Raw genomic sequence first — 26,800 nt, 5'->3', positions numbered from 1 at the left:
ATATATTCAAGTAACGGAGCTACGAACGACAATTTGCTAGCGCGCTGTCCGTTCAAAGGATAATTCCGTACTTTAGGATGGCACTGAGCGCACAACACGATTTTGTATGGGTTTTTTTCATTTTTCTTCGTGACCTTTTTTTACATCTTTAAATATTTTTCCCGATTTCGCCGGAAACGTTTACAAGATAACTCTGTATCAATTTTATTAAAAGCTTTAAATTATAATTAATGTTCTTTTGTCATTTTATACAAAAATAATAAAATATCGAATATAGCTTTCACATACGACTGCGGCGCATTATGGATCAGGATTTTCTATAGTTTACCGTAAGATTCTTTCTAGATCAATGATATTCCAGAACGCATCCTGGCCTACTTTCCTAGTCGTCTTTTCAAACGGAAATTTCTCGTCACCGTAAGGAGTCCCGCTAAACACAGCGATGCATCCGGTACTGCAAAAAAGATCCCATTTTTGGGCGGCCTCCGTCGGTAAGAAACTCGGTCGGATTCAAAGTGGGCGAGCTCTCGCAAGGGGAAAAAATATTAATAAACGGCGGGTGGGTCCTACTTCCTGGGTCCGAATGCAGGGTGCCGACAGTCGAAGAGTGGGCGACACCGTTAACCGTCATCATCGATAATCGACAGGCTCGATCGTCTTTTGTACGCGACAAAGGGCATCCTCACGTCTTCCGGAAGGAATATTTCGTTCGGATCTCATCCGGTCTTCTCGTCAAACACTTATTGATATGCTGACATACATTCGGGGATAAAAAAACGGTATGCGCGTGTATTAATATCGCATGATCTATAATCGTATCAGCTATACCAAAAATTCGATTCGTTTAAAATGATAATTGACAATATGATTATTTACAACAGAGTCGATTTGCTGTTACTATAATTTTCGATTTCACGTTGCAGTTATCCGCGACAACACTGAATATACTCTGTCGTGCAACAATGAGCATACGTAACACGCCCACGTGCGCTTTTTCATACAAATTGTTATGAGTACCATGTTACACTGATCGTACTTATCTCGCACTTAGGTGAACCCGGAGTGTCTAGCGTGATATGACGTCGTCACGCTTGGAGCATTGCGTTCACGACTTTCGCGGCAATCTGCTATACAAAGTGAACCGCAAAATTTAATCATTTTAATCGTTGCTGTTTTTTATAAAATCATATCTATAATAATTAATTAAAATAATTGGTACTCATCTCATAAGAAAATATACAAAGGAAAAATGTGATATATTTTCCAAAGTTTTGAAAGGAATTTTTCGTTCCTTTAAAGAAAATTAATTAGAATGTAATTTTGTACACGGTTTGCTAGGTGATTTTTCGCGGAATCTTAACTTAAAATTTCATCCGCGTTCTTATCGCGCAATTAAACGTCGAAATCGGCCTGTCACCGGGTCGTAGTATTTTGCGCGACTGCAAGGCGATAAGAACCCGAGTTTCTCCGGGTGTAGCAGCGTGTGCAGGTACAGGCGCCACAGGATTGATCGATCACGCTGCGTCACGCGCGCGCAAAGGTTCGGTGATTCGAACGCGCGCGTGTCTACGCGTCGATTGTCGTTGATCTGAACGCGGCTGCTCAGCCCTTTCTATCGAGCGATAATATGCGCGATAGCGTACGTTGCCGTATGCGATTTAATTATCTCGTCGTTGTTTTAACCCCGAGCGATCGCATGATTCGGTTGCACATTTTCTTCCAGCGACGTTGAAATCTACATTTCACGCGTTTCTGATTCTTAACGAAATCGCGATAAGTATCAACGTTCAACGAGAATTCACAAAGAAACACGCTTGTTGCTTATTGTATCAGTTATGTCGACACATTTTTTTCCACAAACTCGTTAGAAAATTAAATTAAAAATAAAATACATTTGAATGTTCTCCCTAGAGCTGCCACGGATTTTGCCTACCCCGAAGACTTTCGAGGACTTTCGATCCCCCGCGGCCACGATCGCTCGAAATTAATCTCCTCCCCCTCCCGCAGAGAGGGGTCATCGGTCGGCGCGCGAACACCTTCCGAGATCGTTAATCCACGATTTACGCAATCGCGTTTCGTAATATGCCCCGTACATCTGCCACCCACACGCCTTGGGACAGAAATTATCCTAATGACGGTCGAGGGCTGTTTATAACACTTCAAATTGATTCCGCCGCCTTGTGGTTTCGGGCAGCTATATTCGAGCAGTCAATCACTCCCCCGGTAACTTTCGTAACAAATTCTATCTGCTCGTAACAGCGAAGATCAGCGATCCATGCTAGCGATCTGCGATATGTGCCCTCATTAAAACTCGCATCAAGATATATTTCTAGATTAATTATCTCTAAATAGCGTAAATATAATTGAGGCAAGATTTACCGAAATCATGATTGTTAATTCAACACAATTAAAAATTAGTCGCTTGAATGACATCCAAAAAGATATTAGCATTCAAGTCACGATGAGCAGAGAAGTGAAGAATATTATTTAAACAATACAGACATCGTTACGTTAAAAAATTCTATCCGCACGCCTGTAAATTTCCGCGCGTACTGACGACAGCGGTTTCCAATTACACATAACGCGATCTCAGACTGTTACGTGGCGTTTAGCCGCGAGATTGCGCGATGTAATCGCGATTTGGAACTCAATATGGAATAGAGTTCTCGAATGTTTATGAAATTACTCCGGCGGGAAGTACTCACAGTTACAAACGGTACGAATTCTGAAGCGCCATGTTGTAAAGTAGCGGTGAAATCGCGCGCCTCGAGTTTGCAATGTTTCGAAATCTATGCCGAATAGTATATGACCCATATTTAGATGTAAGCTGTCAAATGAAGCCCACACGTACTCGCAGCCGAGTTAACTCGAGTTAACGTCTCCGCGATAGCGCAAATTACATCAATGTCCCGCGATGTTACATCTTTCTTTAATGAAATCAATTTTATACGTTTAAAATCTCGTTAGGCGTTGCACATACGGTTATGTGAACTTTTGTACTGTAGGATTATAAAATATAAGCGTATGAAAGAATGAGCTAGAGAATATGTCGGAACATTTGATGTATGATTGTTTGCGCGAGTCCGGCATGTGATAAAAGGAAGTGCGGCATGTGATTGAAGATTTGAGAAAAACATGCGTAATTGGAAATTGAGAATGTATGACAGAAAATCTAAAGACGGACATTTAATAATGAATTTCGAGCGAGAATAAAGAATCTTTTTAGCGTTACAAGACAATTTTGTGAGTGTAGAGAGCGTGAGTTCTTCGAGAGTTTATGTGAACTTGTTAATAAATTCTTATTATTCCTGTTATTCCTGGCCAATTATTTATCCCATAATATATATACGTATTTTTAGTAAAACATGAAACAATATACATAAGTTTTTTACGAAAAATGACCATCTAATATTAAGTTCTATTTCTCTAAATATTTTCACACTATAATTTCGAAACGTTTGCAACATGAAATAATTTCTCTAAAACCAATGCATAGATTAGTCTCGCATAAGAGTCGTCTAATTATATCTGCACTGCCAGTGCGGCGCGACCAAAGCGGCGTTTTGCAGAACCGCCTCTCATTACAGTGTACCGCTGGCACTCGACCGCTGCATTAAATAGCATGTGCACGTAATTAACTCATTACTTAGCGCAATGAGTTGGTAGACCTGTCTGTCTTACCGTCGGTTTGAATCCGGACAGCGTGCTACGATTTAAACGGTTAGTGTAAACGCGAGAAAAAAGTGATCGCGATAGCACGACTCGTTGCACAGTAAATAGCATGTTTAGCGTGCATCACGCGAGAAAGATTGAGAATAATAAAACTGGAGATTAAAGCTATCTTGTCTCTCGACTTTCTTCATACAATTTATTTTAATTTGTTCCGCTTCATGTTTCTAATCTCATTTATTCTAATTTGTTTCTGAAGATAAACGCCGAAAGAAATCACAAAATTATCTTATAAATTTCCAGGTTCTATCGCCAGTTTCTTGCTTCTATTATCGTCGCGCGAGAAAAAAGAAACGTAATGTAACAGTGTAAAATATAATTTATGAAGCAGACACGACGCGCGCGAATAACGAGTGGAAACAATCGATTGCTTCGCGCTCGCGAAACTCAGTCTCGTCTAAAGACACACCTGTACGCAAGGCCATCAATTGTATCGCTCACGTAGTCATTTGTCGTGCTAGTAACGGACGATTAATATCTCGAAGAAACAAGCGCTCTCTCCTGCTCAGCCAGCAAAGAAATATTTTTCTCGAGTTTGGTCGGCAAATAGATAGCGGACGACATATATTGCTGTCACTGTATGATCTAAAGCGATGTACTTAAGCGCTGCCCTGTTATTAGCGTAACATTGATACACAATCCGGTCTCCATTCCAGTGTCACCAATTTTTGACTCTGTATCGCGATTGCGAGAACAAATAACTCGAGCATCTCTATTTCCAAATGTGATCAGTCGGGTTCGACTAATATTTATTTGTCAATCTTGTATCATTGAATAGAATCGCCTCAACTCCGTTATTCATTAACACGATGTCACAATGGTACACCGTGATACCCGGTAGTTCCGCGCAAAACTGATTGTAAATTCACACGACGTCCGAGCATCTCCGTGTCGTTCGTTTGTTGTCGGACGATTAGCTGGCATAATCCGAGTCTCACGTTTGACGGCGTCCATTACCGGTCCGTTACGATCCCGCGGACGGGAACGGTTCACCTGTCCGGCGCCATGGGTTAATAAATCACGCGGTTTTTAAAGAAATGGAAGAGAGGCGGCGGAATAAAAAAGAGCGGAATCTCTATGTGAAGACAGAGAAGGAGAGAATCCCTCTCTTGCGCTTTCGTTGCTGATCACACGGCGATTCACGGCGTGTGTATTCAGCGGTGATCATTAACCGACTATTATACGCTGTTCTCGAGACGACTATTTTTTTCTTAACAGTCACTACGCGCGCCTCGTTCTCGGCCGCTAGGAGGAGGAGAGAGCGGACGGATCTTTCAGAGCATTCAGCCGACGCGTTACACTTGTTGGCCTCGCTTTGTTCGAGATCGTACGCCACGTTACCGCGACCATTATTCATCCTATGGGGTTGTCTACCCGGATATGTGCCCCGATACCGCGAGCGTCGGCGGTCCTCCTCGAGCTACTTGTCGGTTCAAAGCCGAGAAATAATCCGGTTCGTCGATCGAATCGCTCGTTAATGTCTGGTGCCTGTGAGATCGTTCTCTGAAAGTGTAGGAGCGCATACTCGGCCCGAACTTACGCAAGATTACATAACTGCGATAGTTAAAAGTTTTTTCACGGATATTGCAAACTATGACGTTAAATAAAATGTAAAAAAACTATATAATTATATGCAAATTAAAAAAGTTCTATTTAATAAACTATTATTAAAGACTAAAGTTACAAAAAGAAAATTGAATTTAGAAAACGATTAAAAATAGATAAAATTAGACGATCTACTGATATAATTTTTTTCCAATTTTTATCGTACAAATGTGTGATGTTTACGTTAATACCGTGTGAACGTTACTGTTTCATGTCGCTAAAATATATATATCAATGTTCTTAATTCGTTAAGTCCTTTTCGAGGAAGCGATCGTCGGAAGTCTCGAAGCGCGTGGATAATGACAGAGTGCGGAGGGCTGCGAAGGCCGCACGTATAAATATCTCGTCTCGAGTCGAGGTAATGATTCCGGGCGCGTGTTGGCCCGCTCATAAATCCTGGGCCCATTTACGGGACAGATGCGCCGATAAGTCGAGCGCGGCCTCACGCCGAATCCGTGATCTTGGCGTGAGCCGAGACCGATGATTATTAACGTTGAAAGAATGCTGGTTAAAAGGCGGCTGTGCGGATGTAGGGCGGGAGTTTACCGATGGTTAAATCGTTTCTACGTGAGGGGAAGGGGAGGAGAAAGATGCGCCTCGAGCTAATTTTACAAGCTGCCGCAGAAACGTTCAATTTTTCGATTATGATAAAGTGCTTTACATTAAATCTATTTGCCGAAAATTATTGATTCAAATTTACTGCGTGTATCATTATTTAAAAATCGATTTACGATCAACTAATAATCTCTTGATGTAAAATAAACAACGTGCTCTTTTCGCAAATATAAATACTTGCCGACGCTATCCGTCGGGCATAAACGAAGCGCTGAAGCGATCCTCTCGCGTAGGTCGCAACACGTTTCAGGATAAAGTAATACATAAAGTAATCATAAAGCGCCACGTCATTGGGAGAACAACGAATGATCTATCGATGCGATCATCGGCATAAGCCGGCACAAGTCGATGATACGCCGCGGCAAAGAAAGGGAGAAGAGCTCGGGGAACGTCGTGGCGATTCGACGCTGAATCACCGCGCTCGCGCTGTTCAGACATCGGAGGATGCACCTGCGCGACTCCCACGCAGCGAAATCGGGGAAGAGTCATCGCCGGGGGCGCCGGAAAAATCTCGTCGCGCGCGCAGAGATATCGCATACACACGCGCATGTTTCGTATGCACGTATATCCGGCGAAAGGGAAAACGCAGACGTAACGAGCCCACAGTTTTAATCACGCCAACGTGGCCCGGGACGCGCGCCCCCGCGGCGCGCGCGTTTCGTCGAGGAATATTTCCAATTATTCGACGCTTAATTAAATATCACTCTTAACGACGCACGTGTCGCTGTTGGGAAACTAATGGACCGCGCGCCCGGCCGTGCCGCTAATGAAGACGTGGGCCGCGCGCTGACGAGGTGTTGCGCTTATTAATGAACGCCGGTCCTTCTTTGCGTGGCCTTTTTCTCCTTTTATTTCAGTAGGTCATCAGGTCTGATGGGGCTTTCTTCGAACGTTATTGGAAGCATCGGGTAAACTAGGATAATTGTTGCACGATGATATAACAGATATTTGTGATGCTTTATTTCAGCTGCAATTATATACCGACATCCTGCCTCTCATTAATCCTGATCGGTGATTATCTATCTTTTTTTTTTAGATTATAATTATTATAACACAGATTGTACCTACGAGAATTGAAGATTATATGCCACAACCGAAAAGTACTGTTAGCTTCGAGTTTGGCACGACTGTTAAGCAGAGATGTAATTTTGCATCAACAACTTTCTCTTCTACGATCTAAAAATAATCCCATGCTGCAGCGAAATTACGCATCATCCTTCAACAGGAACAAGCGCGATGTGTGCCGCTGAGGATCGTCTTGCACGTCGTCTCGTGCAGACAGGATCGACAAAAAGCTTCGAAGCCGTTACGTCGCGCGGTTAACGGACTCCGGTAGCTCTTTCGCTCTCCTCGTCAACTCCACCCTCTTTCTTATTGTCCGCGCCGCACGCTTGTCGATCGAGTCCTATCTCGCGGTCTCGCTCCCTCCGAGGCACGGCCCCGCAGGAGGATTGCGTGCGAGCCGCGCGCGCGCGTACGGCGAAACTAATAACAACGGCACGGCAAACACGCAATTACGCCTCGACGGCGCGGCATGAGCCGCGCTACCGCATTACGACGTGCCCTCCGAACGAAATCTCGTTTTCGCATCGCGGCCGCTACGCGAGAAAAAGCGATCGAGCCCACGGGACGAGTCCCAATACTTCCGTTAACAGGCTTGCAGGCGCGGGACTTTCTTCAAGAGTCGGTCGTCTGCATTTTAATTACGCGACAAACGGTAAAATGATTAATGCTTGACACGAATGCTCCCGAAGATGCGACTGCTCATTATGCCGCGCGGAATGAGCAAGAACAATCAGTCATGCAATTGGTTATGGCGAACAATTAGCAAGATGTTCGCATTTCGCTTAATTTTATTCGAACGACGTAAATACTTAAAGAATATTTTAACAGTGATTTTTTTGGCCATCTTTTAAGATATACATTTTTTTTACTTTTATGTTATTTGATATAGATGCATTTAATGATATTGCTTCTTTTGCTAACTTTTGATTCTTGAAATTAGAAATATTGAGGTTATAAAATATTTTTTCTGTAATAAACAGGAAGAGAGAGTTAATCAATTATTATTCGATCGATAGTCATGGTATAACGTAACTCTGATTGTTATTCCAGACTTCACCTTTGCATATATGATCGTTTGCATAAATTTCGTTATAGCGTGCATCGATGGTATTTTAAGTAGATTCTGCTTGTCCGGAAAAAGACTCGGAGAATGATTTTGCTACGCGACCTTTATTACTTCTCTCGCACGCAGAGCGCACACAGGTGCACCAGACGGGCTTTCGCGCTTGCGATACGTTCGATGCGGAGGCGACGAGTTAAAAGAGTAACCATTAATTTCATTGAAAACGCGTTAGAGACCTATAATCGTCTATTGATCACCTCTGGACTTTTCTAAGTCGCATGTACGCCATAATAATTCCGTACTAACCCGTTCTAAACTATAAACTGTGTCATACGCTTGAATAGAAACATGGGCTATTATCTAGAAAGTTCACAATATTTATTTCTTTATTTCTCGAGATGCGTAATTTATAACTTCGTACTTTAATAAAAAGTACAAGGCTAGAATTGCATGATTGGAAGAATTTTAGCCGATTCTACAATTATAGCAAATATTAAGAATAATATTTGAAAATACGTATAAATTTTGTCCGATACATTTTATATTCGTTGAAAAACTCGAAATATATTTTCCTTTAAATATCAAATATTTTTTCTGTCATTGTTAATGCAATACATTACATTTGTATTAATCTTCTGCTGATATATTGACTAAAATATGCTAATACCGAAATTTATAAGAGAAATAATCGCCGAGAGAATCGTGAAAAAATGATGAATTAGTGTGGCTCGACCCGGGCGATTTTTTCGCGCTCGCCTCGTTTGATATTAGCGACCCACGCGCGTTTATTCGGGACGACATTTAGTCCAGTCGCGACATTGCATAAGGCGCAGGTGACACCGCGGATGCCCTCGCGGCGGCGTTCGTTTAATATGCGTACATTTCTTCAGCCGTGCGTATATGTCACGTCATTACCATGCTCGTGCGAGAATATCTCATACACTCGACAGTATATCGCCTTTTACGCGTGGGCTAAAAGCTATCCGCGAATAACGCCGCATAACGCTCTTGCAGCATCGGGTACGAGTCTCGTTACGAAAGAGCCGCCTTCCTTCCGGTTTTTCCACGAAAAGGAATCATAAGGTTTTATCAAATAACTAACGCTCGCGATCTCGATTGAGTTATTTTAATATTGGCAACAATTCTCTTTCCAAAAGCGAAGAGAGATGTATCATAAATCTCTTATTGCGAAATATGAAAATGTAAGAAAACACGTTCTTTCATAATTGAAATATCATGGGATTTCTTTCAACTTTATAATTGATGAGAGAAAAAGAGAAAGAAAGAGAGAGACAATGTAATAATAATTAAGAGCGCGTGATTACGAGAGCATTGTTCGCGACGTTCCGCCTATATCTTTAATATCTCGGAATAATTCGCAGGTCAGGCCGTTATTTATTCGTCGAAAAAAAAAAACGTACGTCGCATTAATTTATTTCAATACATTCTCTATTTCGCGCGAGCATGTCGGTCGCGTTCCGCTCATAATCCCACAGGTGTGATCGAGAAAGTCATTGATCGTATCGGCAACTCGTGGAAAAGTTCAATTCCCTGGCGCCACGTACATCCAGCCAGAAATATCTTACAGCAATGTTAAATGTTCCATGCGCGCTACAATGTTTTCGCAGGGCAGTGAAAAAGCGAGCCGGCAAATGGAACGTGAAAGCCATCGGAGATAGTGTTTATTTAAGGCTTATTTAGTCGCGCACTTCGGTATTCTTTTCACGGCATTTTTTTATTTCCTGACCAATATCCAACGTGAACCACTTTTAAACGAACACAATGGCCGACGTTGTAAATGTCAGTTTGGCAATGTCCGTCGAATCCTCTTTGGTAATGACTATATCTGATCTTATGACATCGCCTTCATTTCTATTTCTAAACTCGAGAATGACGTTGTGGTTGTTCTAGTTGCGCGCCGCTCAAGTATTTCAACAGATGCTGTTGACAGAGAAAATATTCTCACCAGAGAATTGAGCGTTCTGAATGTGCTTTAATTGAATTCGACGATCCCGTGAAAGTGCCTGGCGGCGTGTGCTGCTAGCGTGGCCGTAGGGGGAGAAGATGCCGATCGGAGGAGACACATTACACAGAAAGTAATAAGAAATGTGTATCTTTCAAACGGTCCCGTGATGCCCTAAAGTCCTTAACCTTGGCGCGTTATGGGTTCGCGATTACCCGGCAGTAATGAGAGCACACTAGCTAAATCTCATAGGCGTCTAGTTTTCCTTTCTTACAAAACCGAAAATATTTCAGAAAGTTCTAATATTGCTCGAAACAATAGTATATAATTCAAAGCTCTTATTTAAAATTTAGAGTAAAATCTCTTTTATTTATTATTTAAAAGGTAAAAACGATAGTTTCTTATAGCATTATGACTACAATTCAGAGTTCTGCGATAACAACCTCGCCATATTCTATTGATCGAGGAACAAAAAATCTCTAAGCATCATTTGACGTGTCTCGAATGCGTCAAGACCTTCAAAAACGACGCCTATGAATCTCTAGCTTTAGAGATCCGACGGCGCTCGGTTATCGGCGCTATCGGGCATGATAGATTGGCGGGTAGTGGCAACGATAAATCATCGGATCACACGGTGCGCGAGGAGCTACGAGAGCCATCCGACTCTCTTCGGCTGTCGATCAGCGGCGCAGGCGGGAAACGGCGTGGCCGATAGCGATCGACGACGAAAGTATTAATTATTATTTGCCGCTCGTGTCTTTCAATTTGTTTTGTTGCGCCGCGCCGGCACCATTTCGCTCCGCGAAAGTGACGAAACCCCGCCGGAATGATTTCGCCGGCTGGCAATAAATCACGGACGATTCCGTTTCTATAACAGTGCGGAAGCGCGCGCGTGGAGGTGGGCTTGAGAGTTGAGAGGGCCCTTTATGGGCCGATCGAACGATTGCGCGAAGTGTAAGCTAGAATAAGTAGTAATATATCATATCTAAAGGATATGATGTATCTATAAGTTAGAATTTTGAGAAGTTTAAAAAAAAAATAAACAATTTAATAGAATACAGCAGAAATGAATAAAATTCGAGATACGTAGTGAATAATAAAAATAGAATTATCACCGTTTCGAGCGAGATAATCGTGGATTACTTGTTACAATGAAGAGTGCAACTGTGCTCAAAAGAACGATTTGTTTAGCTTCACACCAGAAATTAACTATCGCAAACTAATTGCGGTAGACCTGTTATTTTGCTCTAACTTTTATGTCTCAATTGCGAAGAGAAATCGCTTAGGCGAGTTAGAGGAGGAACCTCATAGAGGTTAAAAGTTCTTGACTTTTACGACTTGCATTTCGTCTCTATTCTCAATCCGCCTCGCTAAAATTAGTATCTCTAATTATTGGAATTATGCCTTAGCTTTCGATTCTCACGCGCGTATCTTTCGCGATAATTATGAACTGTCTGCAACGATTTTGTAGCAGTGACATTTTTATCACCGTCTTTACGACACTCTTCTATGAGTTACGCAATGTAATCAAGGTGATTTTCGTTTGAATGCTCTAACGATATAATCATTTCGACTAATAACAGCTTGAATGCATCGCGTTAGGATTAAATCATCACTGTTCATTAAATTAATTAATTGCAGTGAATATTTTTTCTTCCACGAGCAATAAATACTTTTTCGTATTGATTCTCTTTAATCTCTTTCGATTATCTGCAACATTATCTATTTCGCGGCCTATTTCTATCGGCACTCACGATCGATACACACCTGTTGAAATACGCTTGCACAATGCGGTGCATTCCGAGCGAGAATCTCGTGAATCGTGGCGGCGACCTGTGTATGTCGTTTGCGTAATCCGCCCCGCGAAACTAATTATCGACGTAGATAATTGATACTCACGCGGTACCGATCAAAAATTTCCAGTGGTGGGCGTGGGTATTTCATTGCGACCGCTGCTCGCTTTTGCCGGCGAGCCTCGTCCGCTTTAACTGCCGGGCTGCTTCGCTTACTCGAGAGATACACGCTCTTTCGTTTTCCCGAGGGATCGGCGCGGTCGCATTATTGCAACGGCGGCGCAGCGGAAAGTGCTTATCAAATCATTAGGGCGCTATTATGTCCCGAGCAACGTTTGTTTAACCCGATTCTGAGATTTACTTTCGTTGCGCGCCGACGGAGGAGAGGGCCAGCGCGGCGGCGAAACAATCGCCGGTGCACGGCGCGATGGTTGATCAATTTCGGCTCTCGACGAACTGAGCACGATGGACTTCGTTCGAGCGTATCAAACGATGCCTGCTCGATATTACCGCGTGCCTCGTTCGCGACCTCCTACGTAATAATTAAAGGGTCGTAGGTTAATTAACGGCTGGCCGGATGGTGAAAAAGTGAACGTTCGCGTATCGGGATGTATCGTCATTTCGGCCGCTGCGGTAGCCTTGATGCAAAGAGCATACTATTGAGGATCTCGGTCGACCGATTACGTTCGATTTTCTTGCATAATTGCTCTTTCACGGGATCTATTTCTCGACTCTAATATTAGATACTCTTATATTGATCTGTCTGTCTATCGCGCTCTCTCAAGATTATATAGTGTTCAACTATGTTTGATTATTCATTTAAGAGTCTTGTTTAAGAGTTTCGATATATGACAGCGTAAAAAGATAATACTTGCCTGACAAATTTACAATGTGGCCCTAAATATGCGTAATAGGTTAGTAGCATAAAAATTGTATGTATGGTTCACAGTTACTCGAATGTTTTTTAAATGATATATATATATATATACCCGATATTTTACGACCCAGCGTACTTTTTTACACAGCTAATATATCCGAAAAGATTAAACAACACACATGGATACTACACACTACAATATACAATATACCAAGAAAAATACAATGAAATAAATGGTATGGCGTTCATAATTGCTTCAGAGAGATAAATTAATTACGTACATAACCTAATAAATTAACTCACCAACGATCAGTCTTCTAGTTGTCTTTTCTTTGTTAACATGCAGCAGGTACAATCAGGAAAGATGTAATTAGCACGTTACAATGATCGTTTACGCGCTCGATGATTCACATTCTCGACGAGAAAATAATGTGGAACGTGACAGAACCGGCTATATCGGTCGTCGTTTCACTCGACACTTTCAAGCTCGACGCGCACGGCACTTGACTAAACGCGTGAGACTCTCCGGCAGGCGAAAAATTGACTGTCGTCGCTCGACTCACGACATTCGTTGCATACGACGCATAGATAATGTGAAAATGGCGTTCGCTCGTAGTCCGTCTTTTCGAGAACCTTCTGTCGATGCTGCTTATTCACTCATCGTTGTTTCCCGATACTCATTTAGACGCGTGACGTGTGAAAAAGATGGTGACGTGTGAAAAAGATGACGGATGAAAAAGTCGATTCGGTATATTTGATCCGGCACACTCGATATTTACTCGTATACGAGACGTATTTTCGAGGAGAAAATGTACGCGAAATATCCGACTATCACAGACATCTTCAAAATGACGTAATATTCAGTAACTGCGCTAGTCAAATAAAATACAGAAAATTCCTGCCCCGTGCGATAATTGGGCTATTGTTTTGACTCGCATGGTTATCGACTACTCCGATTCGCGGCTTTGTTCATGCTTATTTCGAGCGAGGATTACATCACTTGAATGTTATGTTTTATAGCGAGAATTTATTTTATAAGAAATGAAATATTTAATTAAATGGTATAATGAGTGATGATTGCCCCTCACGTCCGCTCGTTGCTTTGTCGGCGATCCCGAGATCCGGACGAGTAAATAACGCAGCGTCGGTCGTCGTTTCACTCGACACTTACGGCTCGACGTACGCTCGACACTTACGAGCTCCACGTACACTCGACACTTGATTAAACGCGCGAGACACTCTGCCAGACGAAAAATTCACATTGCGCTCGTCGTTCGATTCACCACTCGCGACACTTGTTGCACACGACCCACACGACGCAAGGAACGGACAATGCGAAAATGGCGTCCGCTCGCTGACCGGGCGATTTTCTATCAATAATTATGCACTGTCCGTAGCTTCTCGATTACTTATTTAGGCGTACGACGCGTTGACAGCCGAAAAAGTCGATTTGATACGTTTATTCGACCGGCATATATTACCTAACATTTATTCGTACACAAGAAACATTTATGTAGAAATATGCGTGCGAAACATTCAATCACTTCTCGATACATCTCCGAACTGACGAAAAATTCATTGACTGGCTGGTCAAGTGGAATATAGAGGGCTCTCAATGCCGTGCGCTAATTGGCTATTATCTGACTCGCGAGGTCAAATTCGTGGTCAAATTCTTGCTATGTCATTTCCGCCGTGAGTAAGTCATTTCATCGTTCGGACTAATTATCACATCATGTTAATTGCGCGGGATCACAGTTAAACGTGTGTTTTCATTATCATTATAACTACATGAATAAATGATAAAGTTATCGTTATAAAATGGAGATACATTGGCGAGTGGTTGGTATCTATATTTTTAATTCATGGTGCTTGGACAAAATTGTGAAAGTATTGCTATCTATGATCGAAAATAAAAATTATCTGTTAAATGCGATGTGTGTGAGTGCATCTGTGTGTCCCGGAGTTCGCGTCCTGCAGAAAAATATTTCGTCGTGTGTTTTTTACGCGAAAACAAATGTCAGGAGAGTCGGGAGTGTCGGGAGTATCGAATTAAACAGTGTAGCTTGAATTTTACATCAGTGCAGCCAGTTCAGCTATAAAGAACAGACCTAATTATCGAGAAACGATGATCGACGGTTTGACGGATGATTATTAACGGATAATTTCTCCGCTCGACGATGAACGGAGCGAGCGTCATTTTTGTATTATTCTTTCACGTATTGTGTGTAGAATAAGTGCCGGCAAGCGATATTCGATAAAGATCAATACAGTGTGTCAAGTAAAAAGATAGATCATTCTGCGAATGATTGCCATCGCTACATTTTGCTTTATTTATTTGTCTATCTGAATGTATCGGGCGCGCTTTACTAGGTAATCTAATATCGCCGAATGATTATCGTATCGCGTTAATTAGCACATGAGATCGCAATTAATCGCGTTTTTTCTTATCGTTATATCTGCGCGAGTAAGTGTAGTGTTATCGCTATAAGAAGAGGACGGCGATACATTGGCGAACTGGTAAGTGTTCGTTTTTTATTCATGATGACTCAACAAAATCGTAAAAGGGTTGTCGTGCCATCTGTGATCGAAAGAAAAAATTATCTGATAACCGCAACGCATAGTGTGTTCGACTGTTTCCCGGAACTCCTACGAACTCTCGTGCTCCACGGGATGTTGTTCCGTCGTCGTTCTGCACGACCGCGTTTTGTACGCGTTCCCGTCACGCGTTGGAAAGTGGAAAAAGATGCCGGCCGGCATCTACGGTGCGCTCGAAGGTAGTAAACAACGACGATTTTCAACGCGAGCGCGGAAATCGAGCGACGTCAAGCGCGAAGATTGATTAATGTTTCTCTCGCGATTTCATGGTATAAAACGATATAAATCTTTTGTTTGTATCTCCATATACATCTCAGAAGCACAGAAATTTTTAAGCTTTACTCTTTAAACATGTAAATTTTAATCTCCTTGATCCGTGAATTCTCGAATATTATTTCTTTAGATGCACGCATATTAGAGGTTATATCTATAATAGATTATATTTTTATTGTGCATGTAGATCCGTGGATTTATTGATTTAAAATTTCTTCGATGCCGGTAAATATTTTGCAACGATTTCAAACGCGTAAACTTTCTTCTTTGCTTCGCTAATGTTACATGTGAACGAAATTATAACAAATTATCGGTGCAAGTGGACGCAACGGTCCATGCAGCTTCTTATTCAGTTTCTACGACTGGAATCGGTAGGAATTTTAGCGCGCAATCAATTACCACTTCTATTTCCCGTTTGCGAGATATTAATCCTCGCCGGACGTATGTACTCGAACGACTCACGGTATCATTCGTGGTAAATAATATGGAATTATAAGCACCTGGTTTCTCGTAGGTATGAAGCTTTATCAGCGGAAAGTTGTGCGTTGCTATTATTAAGTTGTTAAATTTTATCGATCGTATCAAGAATGGAATTCCTATAAACAGGATGATATTGTAGCATAAACAAAAAAATCTGATGAAAGTTACATTTCCTCGTAATGCAAAAATCAATTGTAGAATTCTGTGGTGAATAGAATTATCGTTATCGCCGCGATAGTACAAAAAAAAAAAAAAAAATAAATGTTTAATTTTCCTTTCATTTATCTCATTTGCATACGTTAAAAATAGCACACGTTAAAAATTCCATTATCTCTAATGCGCTTGTAAAATTATCTGTTCGAATAAAAGGGTAAAATATGCATGTAACTAAGTGATAGTAATGTGTGTATTTTACGCGTAAAATATTTTCATTCCATTTCATATCTCGCGTCGCAAATAACAATGGGAGACAAAGGCGCAGATAGCGAATACAAGACACGGTGCCGAATGAGAACGCGAGGCTAATTCTGTCCGATCTCGCCCATTAATCCGACGGCAAAATCGCGCCGTTAAATTCAATCGCTCGTATCGAGGGCGGAGCTCGCGCTCGGCGCGCGTACGAGGCGGGAAAAAAATTCGTCGGAAGTTGCGTTTTGCAGATAATACGGATACTGCGAGAAATCACCGTGCGGATGCGGGCGTGTGTGCGCCGAGCGACGGGCGGATAACCAACGGGGGTACCGGCGAATAGTTATTATTTGTACCTGTGCTGATCGGGAGAGCGCGCGTGCGAGCGTCACGCCGCGTTCTGCGCGCTGCTTTTCACGGTGCATAAAGGCGATCGTTATACGCACTGCACGCGTACGTATGTAACGAACAGCCGGGGCGGTCCGTAATGCACAAGCGAATGATAAAAGTAATCCTGATCTAGATTAGGCGAACGCGCCGGAGTACAATGGGAACCTCCGGGCGTCTTTCCACGCGGCGCGCCGCAGCGAGCGAGCATTTCGCGTCGTTCGGGCACATGTATTCGATATATATGAGAGAGGATATATCTTAGGCTTGGAAAATGCGTCGTAAATCACTTCCGATCTGTAGCACGTGCGTTATTTTTGCGAGATATCGATCTCGTCGATGCTTTCTACATATATTATTACTGACTAGTTATTTTCCTTTTGCGTTTCATGATTTTGCAGAAAATCTTACAATTAATATTAAAGTACCTCGCAATTTTTAACACGATTGATTTGATTTTTTGCTGATTTTAGCGTGCCAAGATACACCTTCCAACTCCGCGGAAAAACGTCGCTGCAGAGAACGAGTGTCAGGTTGACAGTCGGCAGATCAAAAAGGTGAGTCACATTCAATCCTCGCATAAATAATGACACTACGCTTGCCGATACCTTTTATCTTTCAATGCGCGATACTTCTCGCGAGTGATTGATCACGCAGCGTACCGCGGCCCATTAACTCCACGGTTTCAATTACTTTTCAATAAACGTGGTAACGACACCCTATTCGTCGCGCGCGAATGCGAGTGCAGAAACGAGGTGGGAGAGGCGCCAGGCACAGGCGGAAAATATTGGCGAAACGAGTTCCTCAGATTAACCCACACGCACCGAGCGATCGATCTTTTTGCGAAACGCAGCCGCTAATACATCGAGAGCCGCGTCATGATTCGCGCACGCAGATTTTTCCGTGCAATATCGTTGCGTAGCGCGCTTTTCATCGTCGATTAGCTCGAATCGATAGTCGCTCTGACTCGCGCTGTGACAAATCAATTATAACGTGGGTAGAAAGTCGTTTTGTGGAATAACGACGTTCGTTGTTGGCGACTGTTGTTCGGAAAAATTATAATGATCCGCTTTTATGACCGTTTTCCGTTGTGATATTTCAATCGATATCGCGATAGTCGCTTTAAAATAGAATCCACTGCCTGCCTGGTTTATCGCGATTGCGTGTTTGAGCAATGTGGAAGTTTATTCAGATATGATAGATCGAGAAGTCGCGTATTTTATATTGAATTATATAAAATATCGTTAGAATTATAAGAATCCGATTACATTGTAATTAAGATAGTGGAGGAAAAGTAAATGTTTCTGAATGATGGCATGGCAGTTTTTACACAAAAAATAGATGACATAACATAAAATAAAGGCAATAGGACACATATCTACAGAATTATGTAGTTAGTCTTTTATGTGTATAAACAAAATTATAGTTATTTTCCATAATCAATCTTAACAAATATTTTTTCATTGAATTTTTTTTTATATTATACATATTAATAACATGCTAAGTGGTTTATTCATAGTTTTGATTGATCGATTCAGTAGTAATTTCAATATAATTTTGATATTATATAATAATAAAGCGAAAGAGGATTGATTCGGCGAGATCGTACCGCGTCATTATGAAATAATCTTGAAAGTTGTGAATTGAATCATCGCAATTTCACAGTCATGTCTAGTAGACCACGGGCGACCTGACACGAAATCCCAGCGGAATTAATTATCGCTCTAATCGTATTACCCGTATTATCGGCTGATTTGTCGAGCGAGGCGTTTCAATGCACGCCACGCTGCGAGTACGCCGACACGCGTGCATTACATGCGTCCTAGTGCGCCGTATTGCGTAAACGCATTGCGCGGCCTAGGATTTATGACCTGATTACTGACGCACCTTGATATTCCGAAATCACGAAGAACTTCGCGAAGTTGAACTCAAGAATTCGACATCGTACGTCGTAGAATGCCGAGTGCGTTTTACTTTTCTGCAATTTGTAAATAAATTCGCAAAAATTATGCGTTAATCTCGATAAGTAATTTTTGAATTAAATATTAAAATGTAGATTTTAAATCTCAATGCGCAAGTAAGTGAACTGCGCACTCTCATTTGTTTAAAAAATTAATAAGAAAGTTAAGTGACATCTTTTGGAAATGCATTTCGCACTGCGCAAAATAATTGAATCTAGTAGCTAATTTTCCCACTTTGCTCTTTCAGAATCTAGATTTTGCGAATCGCGTTAACACATAAAGGGTGTGTACATTGAACGTGTACGTGGACTCATAAATATCGGCATAAATGTAAACATGCGGTATCTACGTGCGGGAACAACTCATCGATACTCATTCGAGAGAGAACGCGAGCGCGGCAATCTCGTGAGAAAATCACGGATAAGCCGCGGGCTCACGTGACTCACCTGATATGACCCCGCGGTCAGCCGCGGCTGCAGCCGCGGGCAGACAGGTGCAAAATAGGCTCTAAAAAGCGACATTCCACGATGTTAACGGTGTTACTAAATTTCCGAGCCGACGGCGGCGTCTCTTTCGCTGCCAACGCTGGCATTGTACTGGAAGTAGCGTTTCAACTCGGATACGTAATCCACAGTTTCTCGTGTCGCAAGAGATAGAGAATAATGGTCCACTATCTTGTCGACGGCGTCGGCGGCGGTGGCGGCGGCGGCGTTCGTACTTTAATATGACGAGGAAAATATAAGCTTGTCGGCTCTCGATACCGAGCTCTGTGTTCGCGCTGACTAACGCCGGTTCGAATTTTTCCCGACTGCGTTTCGCCACACGCTTTGCCGTACGCTTTTTGACAAAAACGCGCGATTTCCATACGCGCGTGCGAGCTGCCGTAAATTAACGGAGATAAGCTACGCATTTATTTATCGCTATTATTATTATTTCACTTTCACACGTGACGGCTCGCCGAAGTGCTGCCGCAGCTGATCTACATGATTCGAGCGTATCGTTATTTGCGTAAATCATTCATCTGAAAAATGCTTGCTTTCCTCACACGGTGCTAATTGAATAACAGTAACTTCCTCTAATCAGGGATATACTGAGATAATAATAGTTGCTAATATCAGTTATTATTTTGAATGTAAATCTTCATTTTGATGAACAAAATGTAAAACTTGATTTTACTTTAGACGATGAATTTTTCGTGGCACATTTTTATGGATAGTTTTTATGGATAGTTTTTATGGATAGTTAATATATCTTTAAAATATGATATTTTAAAAAATTCAAGTTCCTTTACAATGTCCTGATTTCACCGATATGCGTGGATATTATTCACTAAATTATCCGCAATTTTATAAAAATCTATCCGCTTGTGAAACTAGCTTTTGTTTTAGTATTTTTAGTTCTAGTGCTCAAGTAGGCCACCATTATTGCTATAATTTTATTATCAGATCGAATGCCGATCATTACTGTGTAAAACTGCGATTGACCTGAATCGAGAATAAAAAATTCTAGCGGGAAAAGGGAAGGAAAATAACATTATATCAAACATTACAATTAAACCAGATATTTACGAGGAAATAAACCACCGCAGGGCACTAATCGATTTCCGCATTCGCACGATGTCAAAGTGGCAACATCGTGTTGTAAGAAGCAAAGAATAATGGGCGTCGGAGAACAGGTGCTCTTGCCTTTGACGTTTAAATATATGGTTATAACTGTCATAAGGATATCAAGCCGGACGACTTTTCTGCTTTTACCGTTAACCTTCACAGCGTTCTCTTTCCCTTGCAAACTTCTCGGTTATGTCGGTTTACCTTCTATAATCTCAAGAGATTAATTTCGTTATTTCAAGTGACAATCTTTTTACGAGTACTTATGCACGTGTATATCGTAGCGATATTTATTACTATCATAGTAAGAGAAGATAGAATTTTAATACGATTCTTTTTACAACGTGAATCTTTGATCTCAAATTGATAACGAATTCATTTATAATTTTTACCAAGCCGAAATAAAATTAAAACAATTAAAAAATGTAATAATATTCATACAATATATTGTATTTCTGTTTCTGAAGTACAATTTATTGACTTGCGTATATATGAATGTATGCGTGTTATAATTAATTGTTCATCAGAAATCATTATTCATTCTTTATTTTAATTGTAGCTATGAAATATTTTCACTCCTGAATTACTAACATTAACGTTGCTTTTTGATTTGTATCAGTATCGTACTCGGCGTATAAATGATTTAGATCCCGAAATATGTTACGAAACAGTTAGTTTCTTGCTGAGAAAATAATTAAAGCTATCGGTAAGTTGTATCATCCGTCTATCCTGAACAATTTCCGTGAGTCACCTCCCGTACGCTTCCATCTGACATTCAAGAGAGGCATGTAAGAAGAACAACGGTACCCGCATTCGTCGTAATTAATCCACTAATTTACGATACACGCTCGGCACGTTGTACTCCGGGAGCGGTCATATTTATACAGCCGGTGAATCGGGTAGAGATATCGCGCGCCGGCCGGCCGGTCGGCGATTTGAGACGCGTACACGACGATAACCTCGCGATTTGCGTAATAACTATCGCGGCGCGATCAGCATTCGGTAATGCAATCTTTTGTTGCAGCCGGGTGCGCAAAAACCGCACGCTCAGTGTGTGGTATCTGGCCCGCGCGACTTCACGCTCCTTTTTCTCTCTCTTTTTTTTTATTATATGTACCGGAACGCACAGCGTATATACCACCGCCGCATATAGTGGCCATTATTCCGACCCGTTTGAGCGACATGCGGACAATGAGGAACACAGACCACCCGCGGCTTAAGTGCTCCCCATTGAAAGTGCGAATTTCTGCTACAGTTTCCTTGTGCCCGGGCTAACATAGAGCTCATAGACGTAACAATTATGTCGCGTGCTGTCGACTGCCACGGTACTTTTCACATCAATTACACCTATCTTTAGATTTAATATATGCACAAATCCATACACAGAGACGTCCGCGAGTCAATAAATTATGCTGGTGTAAAGAGAAATGCGGTACATGAATATTATTACATGTAAATTTCTTGGTTATTAATTTTATTTTGGCTCGACAAGAATTATCAACCGATAAAATATTAATATGTACATCATAGTATAATATATACTTCTTTTTTATCTATTTTTTAAACGAATACTGTAATTACTTGCTAGTCGAAAAAATGTAGTTGAAACGATCGGCGGGAATAAAAAAAAGTTTCACAGTCTACTCGTATAATATTGCCGCGATAGCCGAATATCTTTTGCTCATTAGGGATTGTACGTTCGATACTGGTCAATGATTTACTGCCGCGAATATACTAGTATTTCACGCGCGTAATTGATAATCCTCGCACGGGCCGCAGATTACCGGTATCTTCCAGCATACTAATTAATCGTAGCTCGATCATTATGCTACGCGTTTAATATCTGTTATTCTTGTGAGCGCATTTACAAATAAATATGTAGAATCAGCAATATTCCGTTTGTCTGAAAAAACATTTTCACAAATAATAAGAGTTATTCATGCGTTATTCGTTTTGCACATTTGAATATCTTCAAGTTCGACAACTTTGTGCGACTTTTCTTATATCATTAATTAATTCTGATAAGTGCATTGCGTGATTTATAAATTCATAAATAGAAACCATTCTAGACGCATACGTCTTTCTCTGCATTTTTCGATCGCAAAGTAGCCTAACAGAAACATCAGAAGAAGATAAGTATTCGCGGTATCTCATTGGTTAATTGCGACTCGATTCGTGATTTACGAGAGCAAGAACAGTGGTATCGTTTCGTACTTCTTCAGCTAAAACCTCATCTTAGATTATCGATTCTTCTCGCAGAACCAGTTAATCGCGCCGTGTACTCAAGTGACCAAACTCACACTAACGTTAATTTTTGATAATTATTGATTACTGATTGCCATGATACGTTTTTACCGGGTGTTTATCAATGTACATGATTTGTATAGTTTGTGATAAATTTATATGTTCTCAGAAGAAATTTTAATAAAATAATTTTTATATATCATAGAAATAGTCATGAAAAGTAAAATAATATTAATTGAGTGTAGGCACTTAATATTTATGAGGATATTTTTCAGACAAACGAAATATTTCTTATTTTACATATGTGTGTATTTGTTTGTGGACGCGCGTAGAAAAAACTCGTTGACGAATATCTTTCTGTTGGAATATGTTTAGTAGAATTCAAGATTACTGATCGTGACATCGTCGTCTGCTAATCGGGAGCCGCGCAGAGACGGCGATCGTATTTATTTCACCGACTGATCTGATTATGCACTACTTATGCATCCTGATGCAAATAGCATGCGAGAACACAGTGGCCTTTGATTCTCGAAAGGCCCTCGCTGTTCTTGGTAGGACCGAAAGATACCTGAATGGACCCATTTCGCTCCACGGGGTGCCAACATTAATGCGCTATCATCTCGACGAACGCATGAGACTGTATGCGAGTGTATAATCGTGACGAGACATTGCATCCGTTAGTAAGTCGCGACCTGAGATGCGATCGAAAAATTATTATCGATGGAAGAACGCTCGGCCGTAACTCTCTGTTAATTAATAATTCCGCAAAACATGTGATTGCAATTTAAACGAAACTTAGCTAACGGTGGTTTACCGCCAGGCGATACCCAGACGCGAAGAATTTCTGCGAACAATCGTGTGTTCGAGTGGGAATTTATTTTATGCGAAAACTCGCAGTTTATCTTATATCAAAGTTGGATTTACGGCTTTACTTTGCCCCGAGTGGATCGGCGCGATTAATGCGCGCCGAGCGAAGCTACAAGGTCTAATAAGACAATCTAGAGTTAATGTACGCCGCAACGAGAAGAGCCGCCGCGCTGGAATTCGGAGCAGGTGAGTCGAGGCGCGTGAATCCTCGGGGATACGTGTTCTGAGTGCATTTACGATCGGCTATGCGAGCACAGACACGCTCGAGCACACACTGTTCGCCGTGGAATTATTTTCATACTTTCACGCAAAGTGATTGTTTGGCTCGGGCCGCCGGGGTCTGCTCCTTCGAGCATGAACGGTCCAGTAATTAAATTTATATCACATCGATATGCACTCGTTACACCACGACGCGTACCCTTCAATCATTTAACGTAATAATTTTTTACGCAAACTTGTGCTCAGAATAAACAAAATTTCGAAATTTTATTGCGAATATAAATTTTCAGCAAGTAATTATAAAAAAAGTTCGCCGATTGTTTGCAAAATCTATCTATTTCTGAAGTAAGGATTGTTTCATTTTATCACGCAGAGATATTATAATGGAAATCGTTTACGAAGACTATTACCTGCGATTCTATTTAAATTAGCGTCACAAGTAACACACTATAAATGCATGACATCCTCGTTTTATATCATGATACTTTTTATAATTTTCATGTCGCGGCTTGCGTGAAGCTGGGCGTATGTGACTTGGCATATGTTAGAGATGCTCCGAGAGGAGACACGCGAGTGACATGACGTTGTACATCTGATATTCTTGAAGCAGGATCACTGACCGACCAAAGTACAATCGACTTGTCATGATTCATGTTTAATCTAAACCTGATTTACCCACACCAGACTCGTCTAAATTCAACCTTATCTCTTGTGCAAACAATATTTATTCTCGAATAATTTTCAGAATTTTATCAATTCAGAAAACATTTAAAACATTTGCTATATGCGTCTTGTATTTATTCTGAAATCATCAAATCTCTTTATCTTATTGATATAATTTTTAAGTAATCTTTTCAACTAATAAAATTTGCAAGATCGGCTAATAATAAAAATTTCGCGCATTTTTATTTCTTGTCTATACAGTTAAAAGGTTTTAATTAATAGATAATTAGAGAATTGGTTCTTGAAATACAAATTGCGTGGCAATCGCGAAGCCCATTGATTTTATTTCGCGGTTTATCGTCGGTCGCAAATAATTTTCGCGACGAATCACGATCTTCACACGAGGTTGAACCTGTATGTGATTCAGCACTTGAGAAAAGGATACGTATAGCGTGATGGGTGACTGACATTCTCGAGAAAGGCGCGACTTGCGACACTTTCGGATCATCGACCGATCGACCGGTGCTCGATACATCCTTCAAGATCGACGTGTCCGCGATGCGATCTCGTCTGCAGGATCTATGAACCGTTTCGCGCATGGTCGTCGCAAATATATCAGCCGTCTCGTAGGCGACATCCTTTCATGCGCGTTTCATCATTGTATTTTTACGCAAATCATTCGCGGCTTATCGTGCCTCGGCGGATAAAGACCCGCCCTTTTGAACGAGATCGATTGATTTTCCACCTAACTTACCTACCCACTGCAATCTTTAAGCGCGCGGATCGATCCCGAGAGAAGTTTGCGATAAACGGCGCGCAAACTTAGATAAATGTAGACAGTCTATCGACGAATGATCGATACTCCTATTTTTATCGTGCTATGTTTCATAGCTTTTATTCGTGCTAAATCGTGATGTTAAATCTGAGAGAAGTCTAAGAGGCTTCCCAATGATTACGTTTTTCGTTGATGATGTTTACCGATTCATGCTTGACATCATATTTGCATCGATTTTAGAGTTAAAATTGCATATCCACCATCTACTTTTTGAAAACTACCGTTTGTATAATCATTCACAGATTATGAATCAGTAATTAGAATATGCATTGTAATATAATGTAGTAACTCTAACATGGATGTGTAACATATACTAAAATAAAATTAATTTAATCTTTTTTGATTCACCTACAGCACATGATGTACACACGTAGATCTGTAAAATACAAATATAATATATAAATTATAGCAATATATAAAATAATTCATATTTTAAAAATAATTATTGTTTGTTCCTCAAGCAAACATTTTTGTGTGATAAAAGAATTGCATAAATATCAAAGAAAATGTAATTCTTATATAAATTCTTACATAAATATAAAATATGAAATCATTATAAATATTAAATATGTTGAGGATTTATGCAGTATTTTTATAGCAAAGATAACGATTAATATATACTAAAAATAATAAATAAATGATAAGATGCTTATTCTATGGTTGCTCCGCCGATGTCTGATGCCCCCCGGGCCTCCTCCTTCTCTCAGTAGTTATGGCATTCACTCACTCGCGAAAATAACACCATCACGCGATATTTTGAACGACATTTTTAATATTAACCGTATTTTCGACGCGTTCTTTGTCACGACAAAGAAATAACTCGAAACGCATGGAACTATAATTCGGGTTCGGCATTCGCATCATTCGAAGCAGGTGACAAAGAAAAATTGAAAATTGTGCGTTTAATTTACTGTGTTACTTCTAGCGGCTATGTACTTAAATTATGTATTTTTTCGCGAAAAAATATCTGAGTTATTAATCACGAGAGTTGATTATACGTGGGAGTTGATTATATGCGCAAATTAGTCATTATTTATAGGAAATAATCTAATATTCGCGATTTGAGAGGCAATACGGAGCGTCTTCCGCTGCCGTCTGCTTTGCTGGAATGTCGCCGTGCGAATGATACCAAGGTCGCGGCGCGCTAACACATATATACGTATATCGTGGCGCGAATGAAAAACAAAACAAACACCGAACGCCACGCATAGTATCGAAATATTTACCCACTATACATTACATATTAAAATATTTTCTATATTTTACGTTTCACAAATTTTGATTTCGGTCAATAAATTACTGTCTATGGATAAATTTTGATTGTCCAACAAAATTGATTTCAGATCTGTTTTTGGCACAATTTTTAGATCTTTCAATAAAAGTGTTCTTTCCGTGTAAATATTCTCAAATTCTATCGCATATATATCATTAGTCTATATTAATTTTTTTGTTATTTAATTCCTTTAATTAATTTATTTATTTTCTTTTTATTGCAGTGAGTGTGCACAATGTAATCTCATGGCTTATAACGAGTGCGAGTGAATAAGCGCG

General features: G+C 40.7%; 1 protein-coding gene across 1 annotated transcript in view; it reads right to left on the bottom strand.

The window, feature by feature from the left end:
• SMC5 (structural maintenance of chromosomes 5) overlaps positions 1–14,431 on the bottom strand; it is an 84,803-nt gene extending 70,372 nt beyond the window's left edge. The window contains exon 1 of the mRNA XM_067351349.1: positions 13,014–14,431. The gene's annotated coding sequence lies outside the window, so the exon portion shown is untranslated. The remainder of the gene's footprint in view (positions 1–13,013) is intronic.
• Positions 14,432–26,800: the final 12,369 nt, after the last annotated feature.

This window comes from Linepithema humile, chromosome 3, assembly GCF_040581485.1.
Source record: "Linepithema humile isolate Giens D197 chromosome 3, Lhum_UNIL_v1.0, whole genome shotgun sequence".
Lineage (NCBI taxonomy): Eukaryota > Metazoa > Arthropoda > Insecta > Hymenoptera > Formicidae > Linepithema > Linepithema humile.
This window is presented reverse-complemented; position numbering and strand designations above follow the sequence as displayed.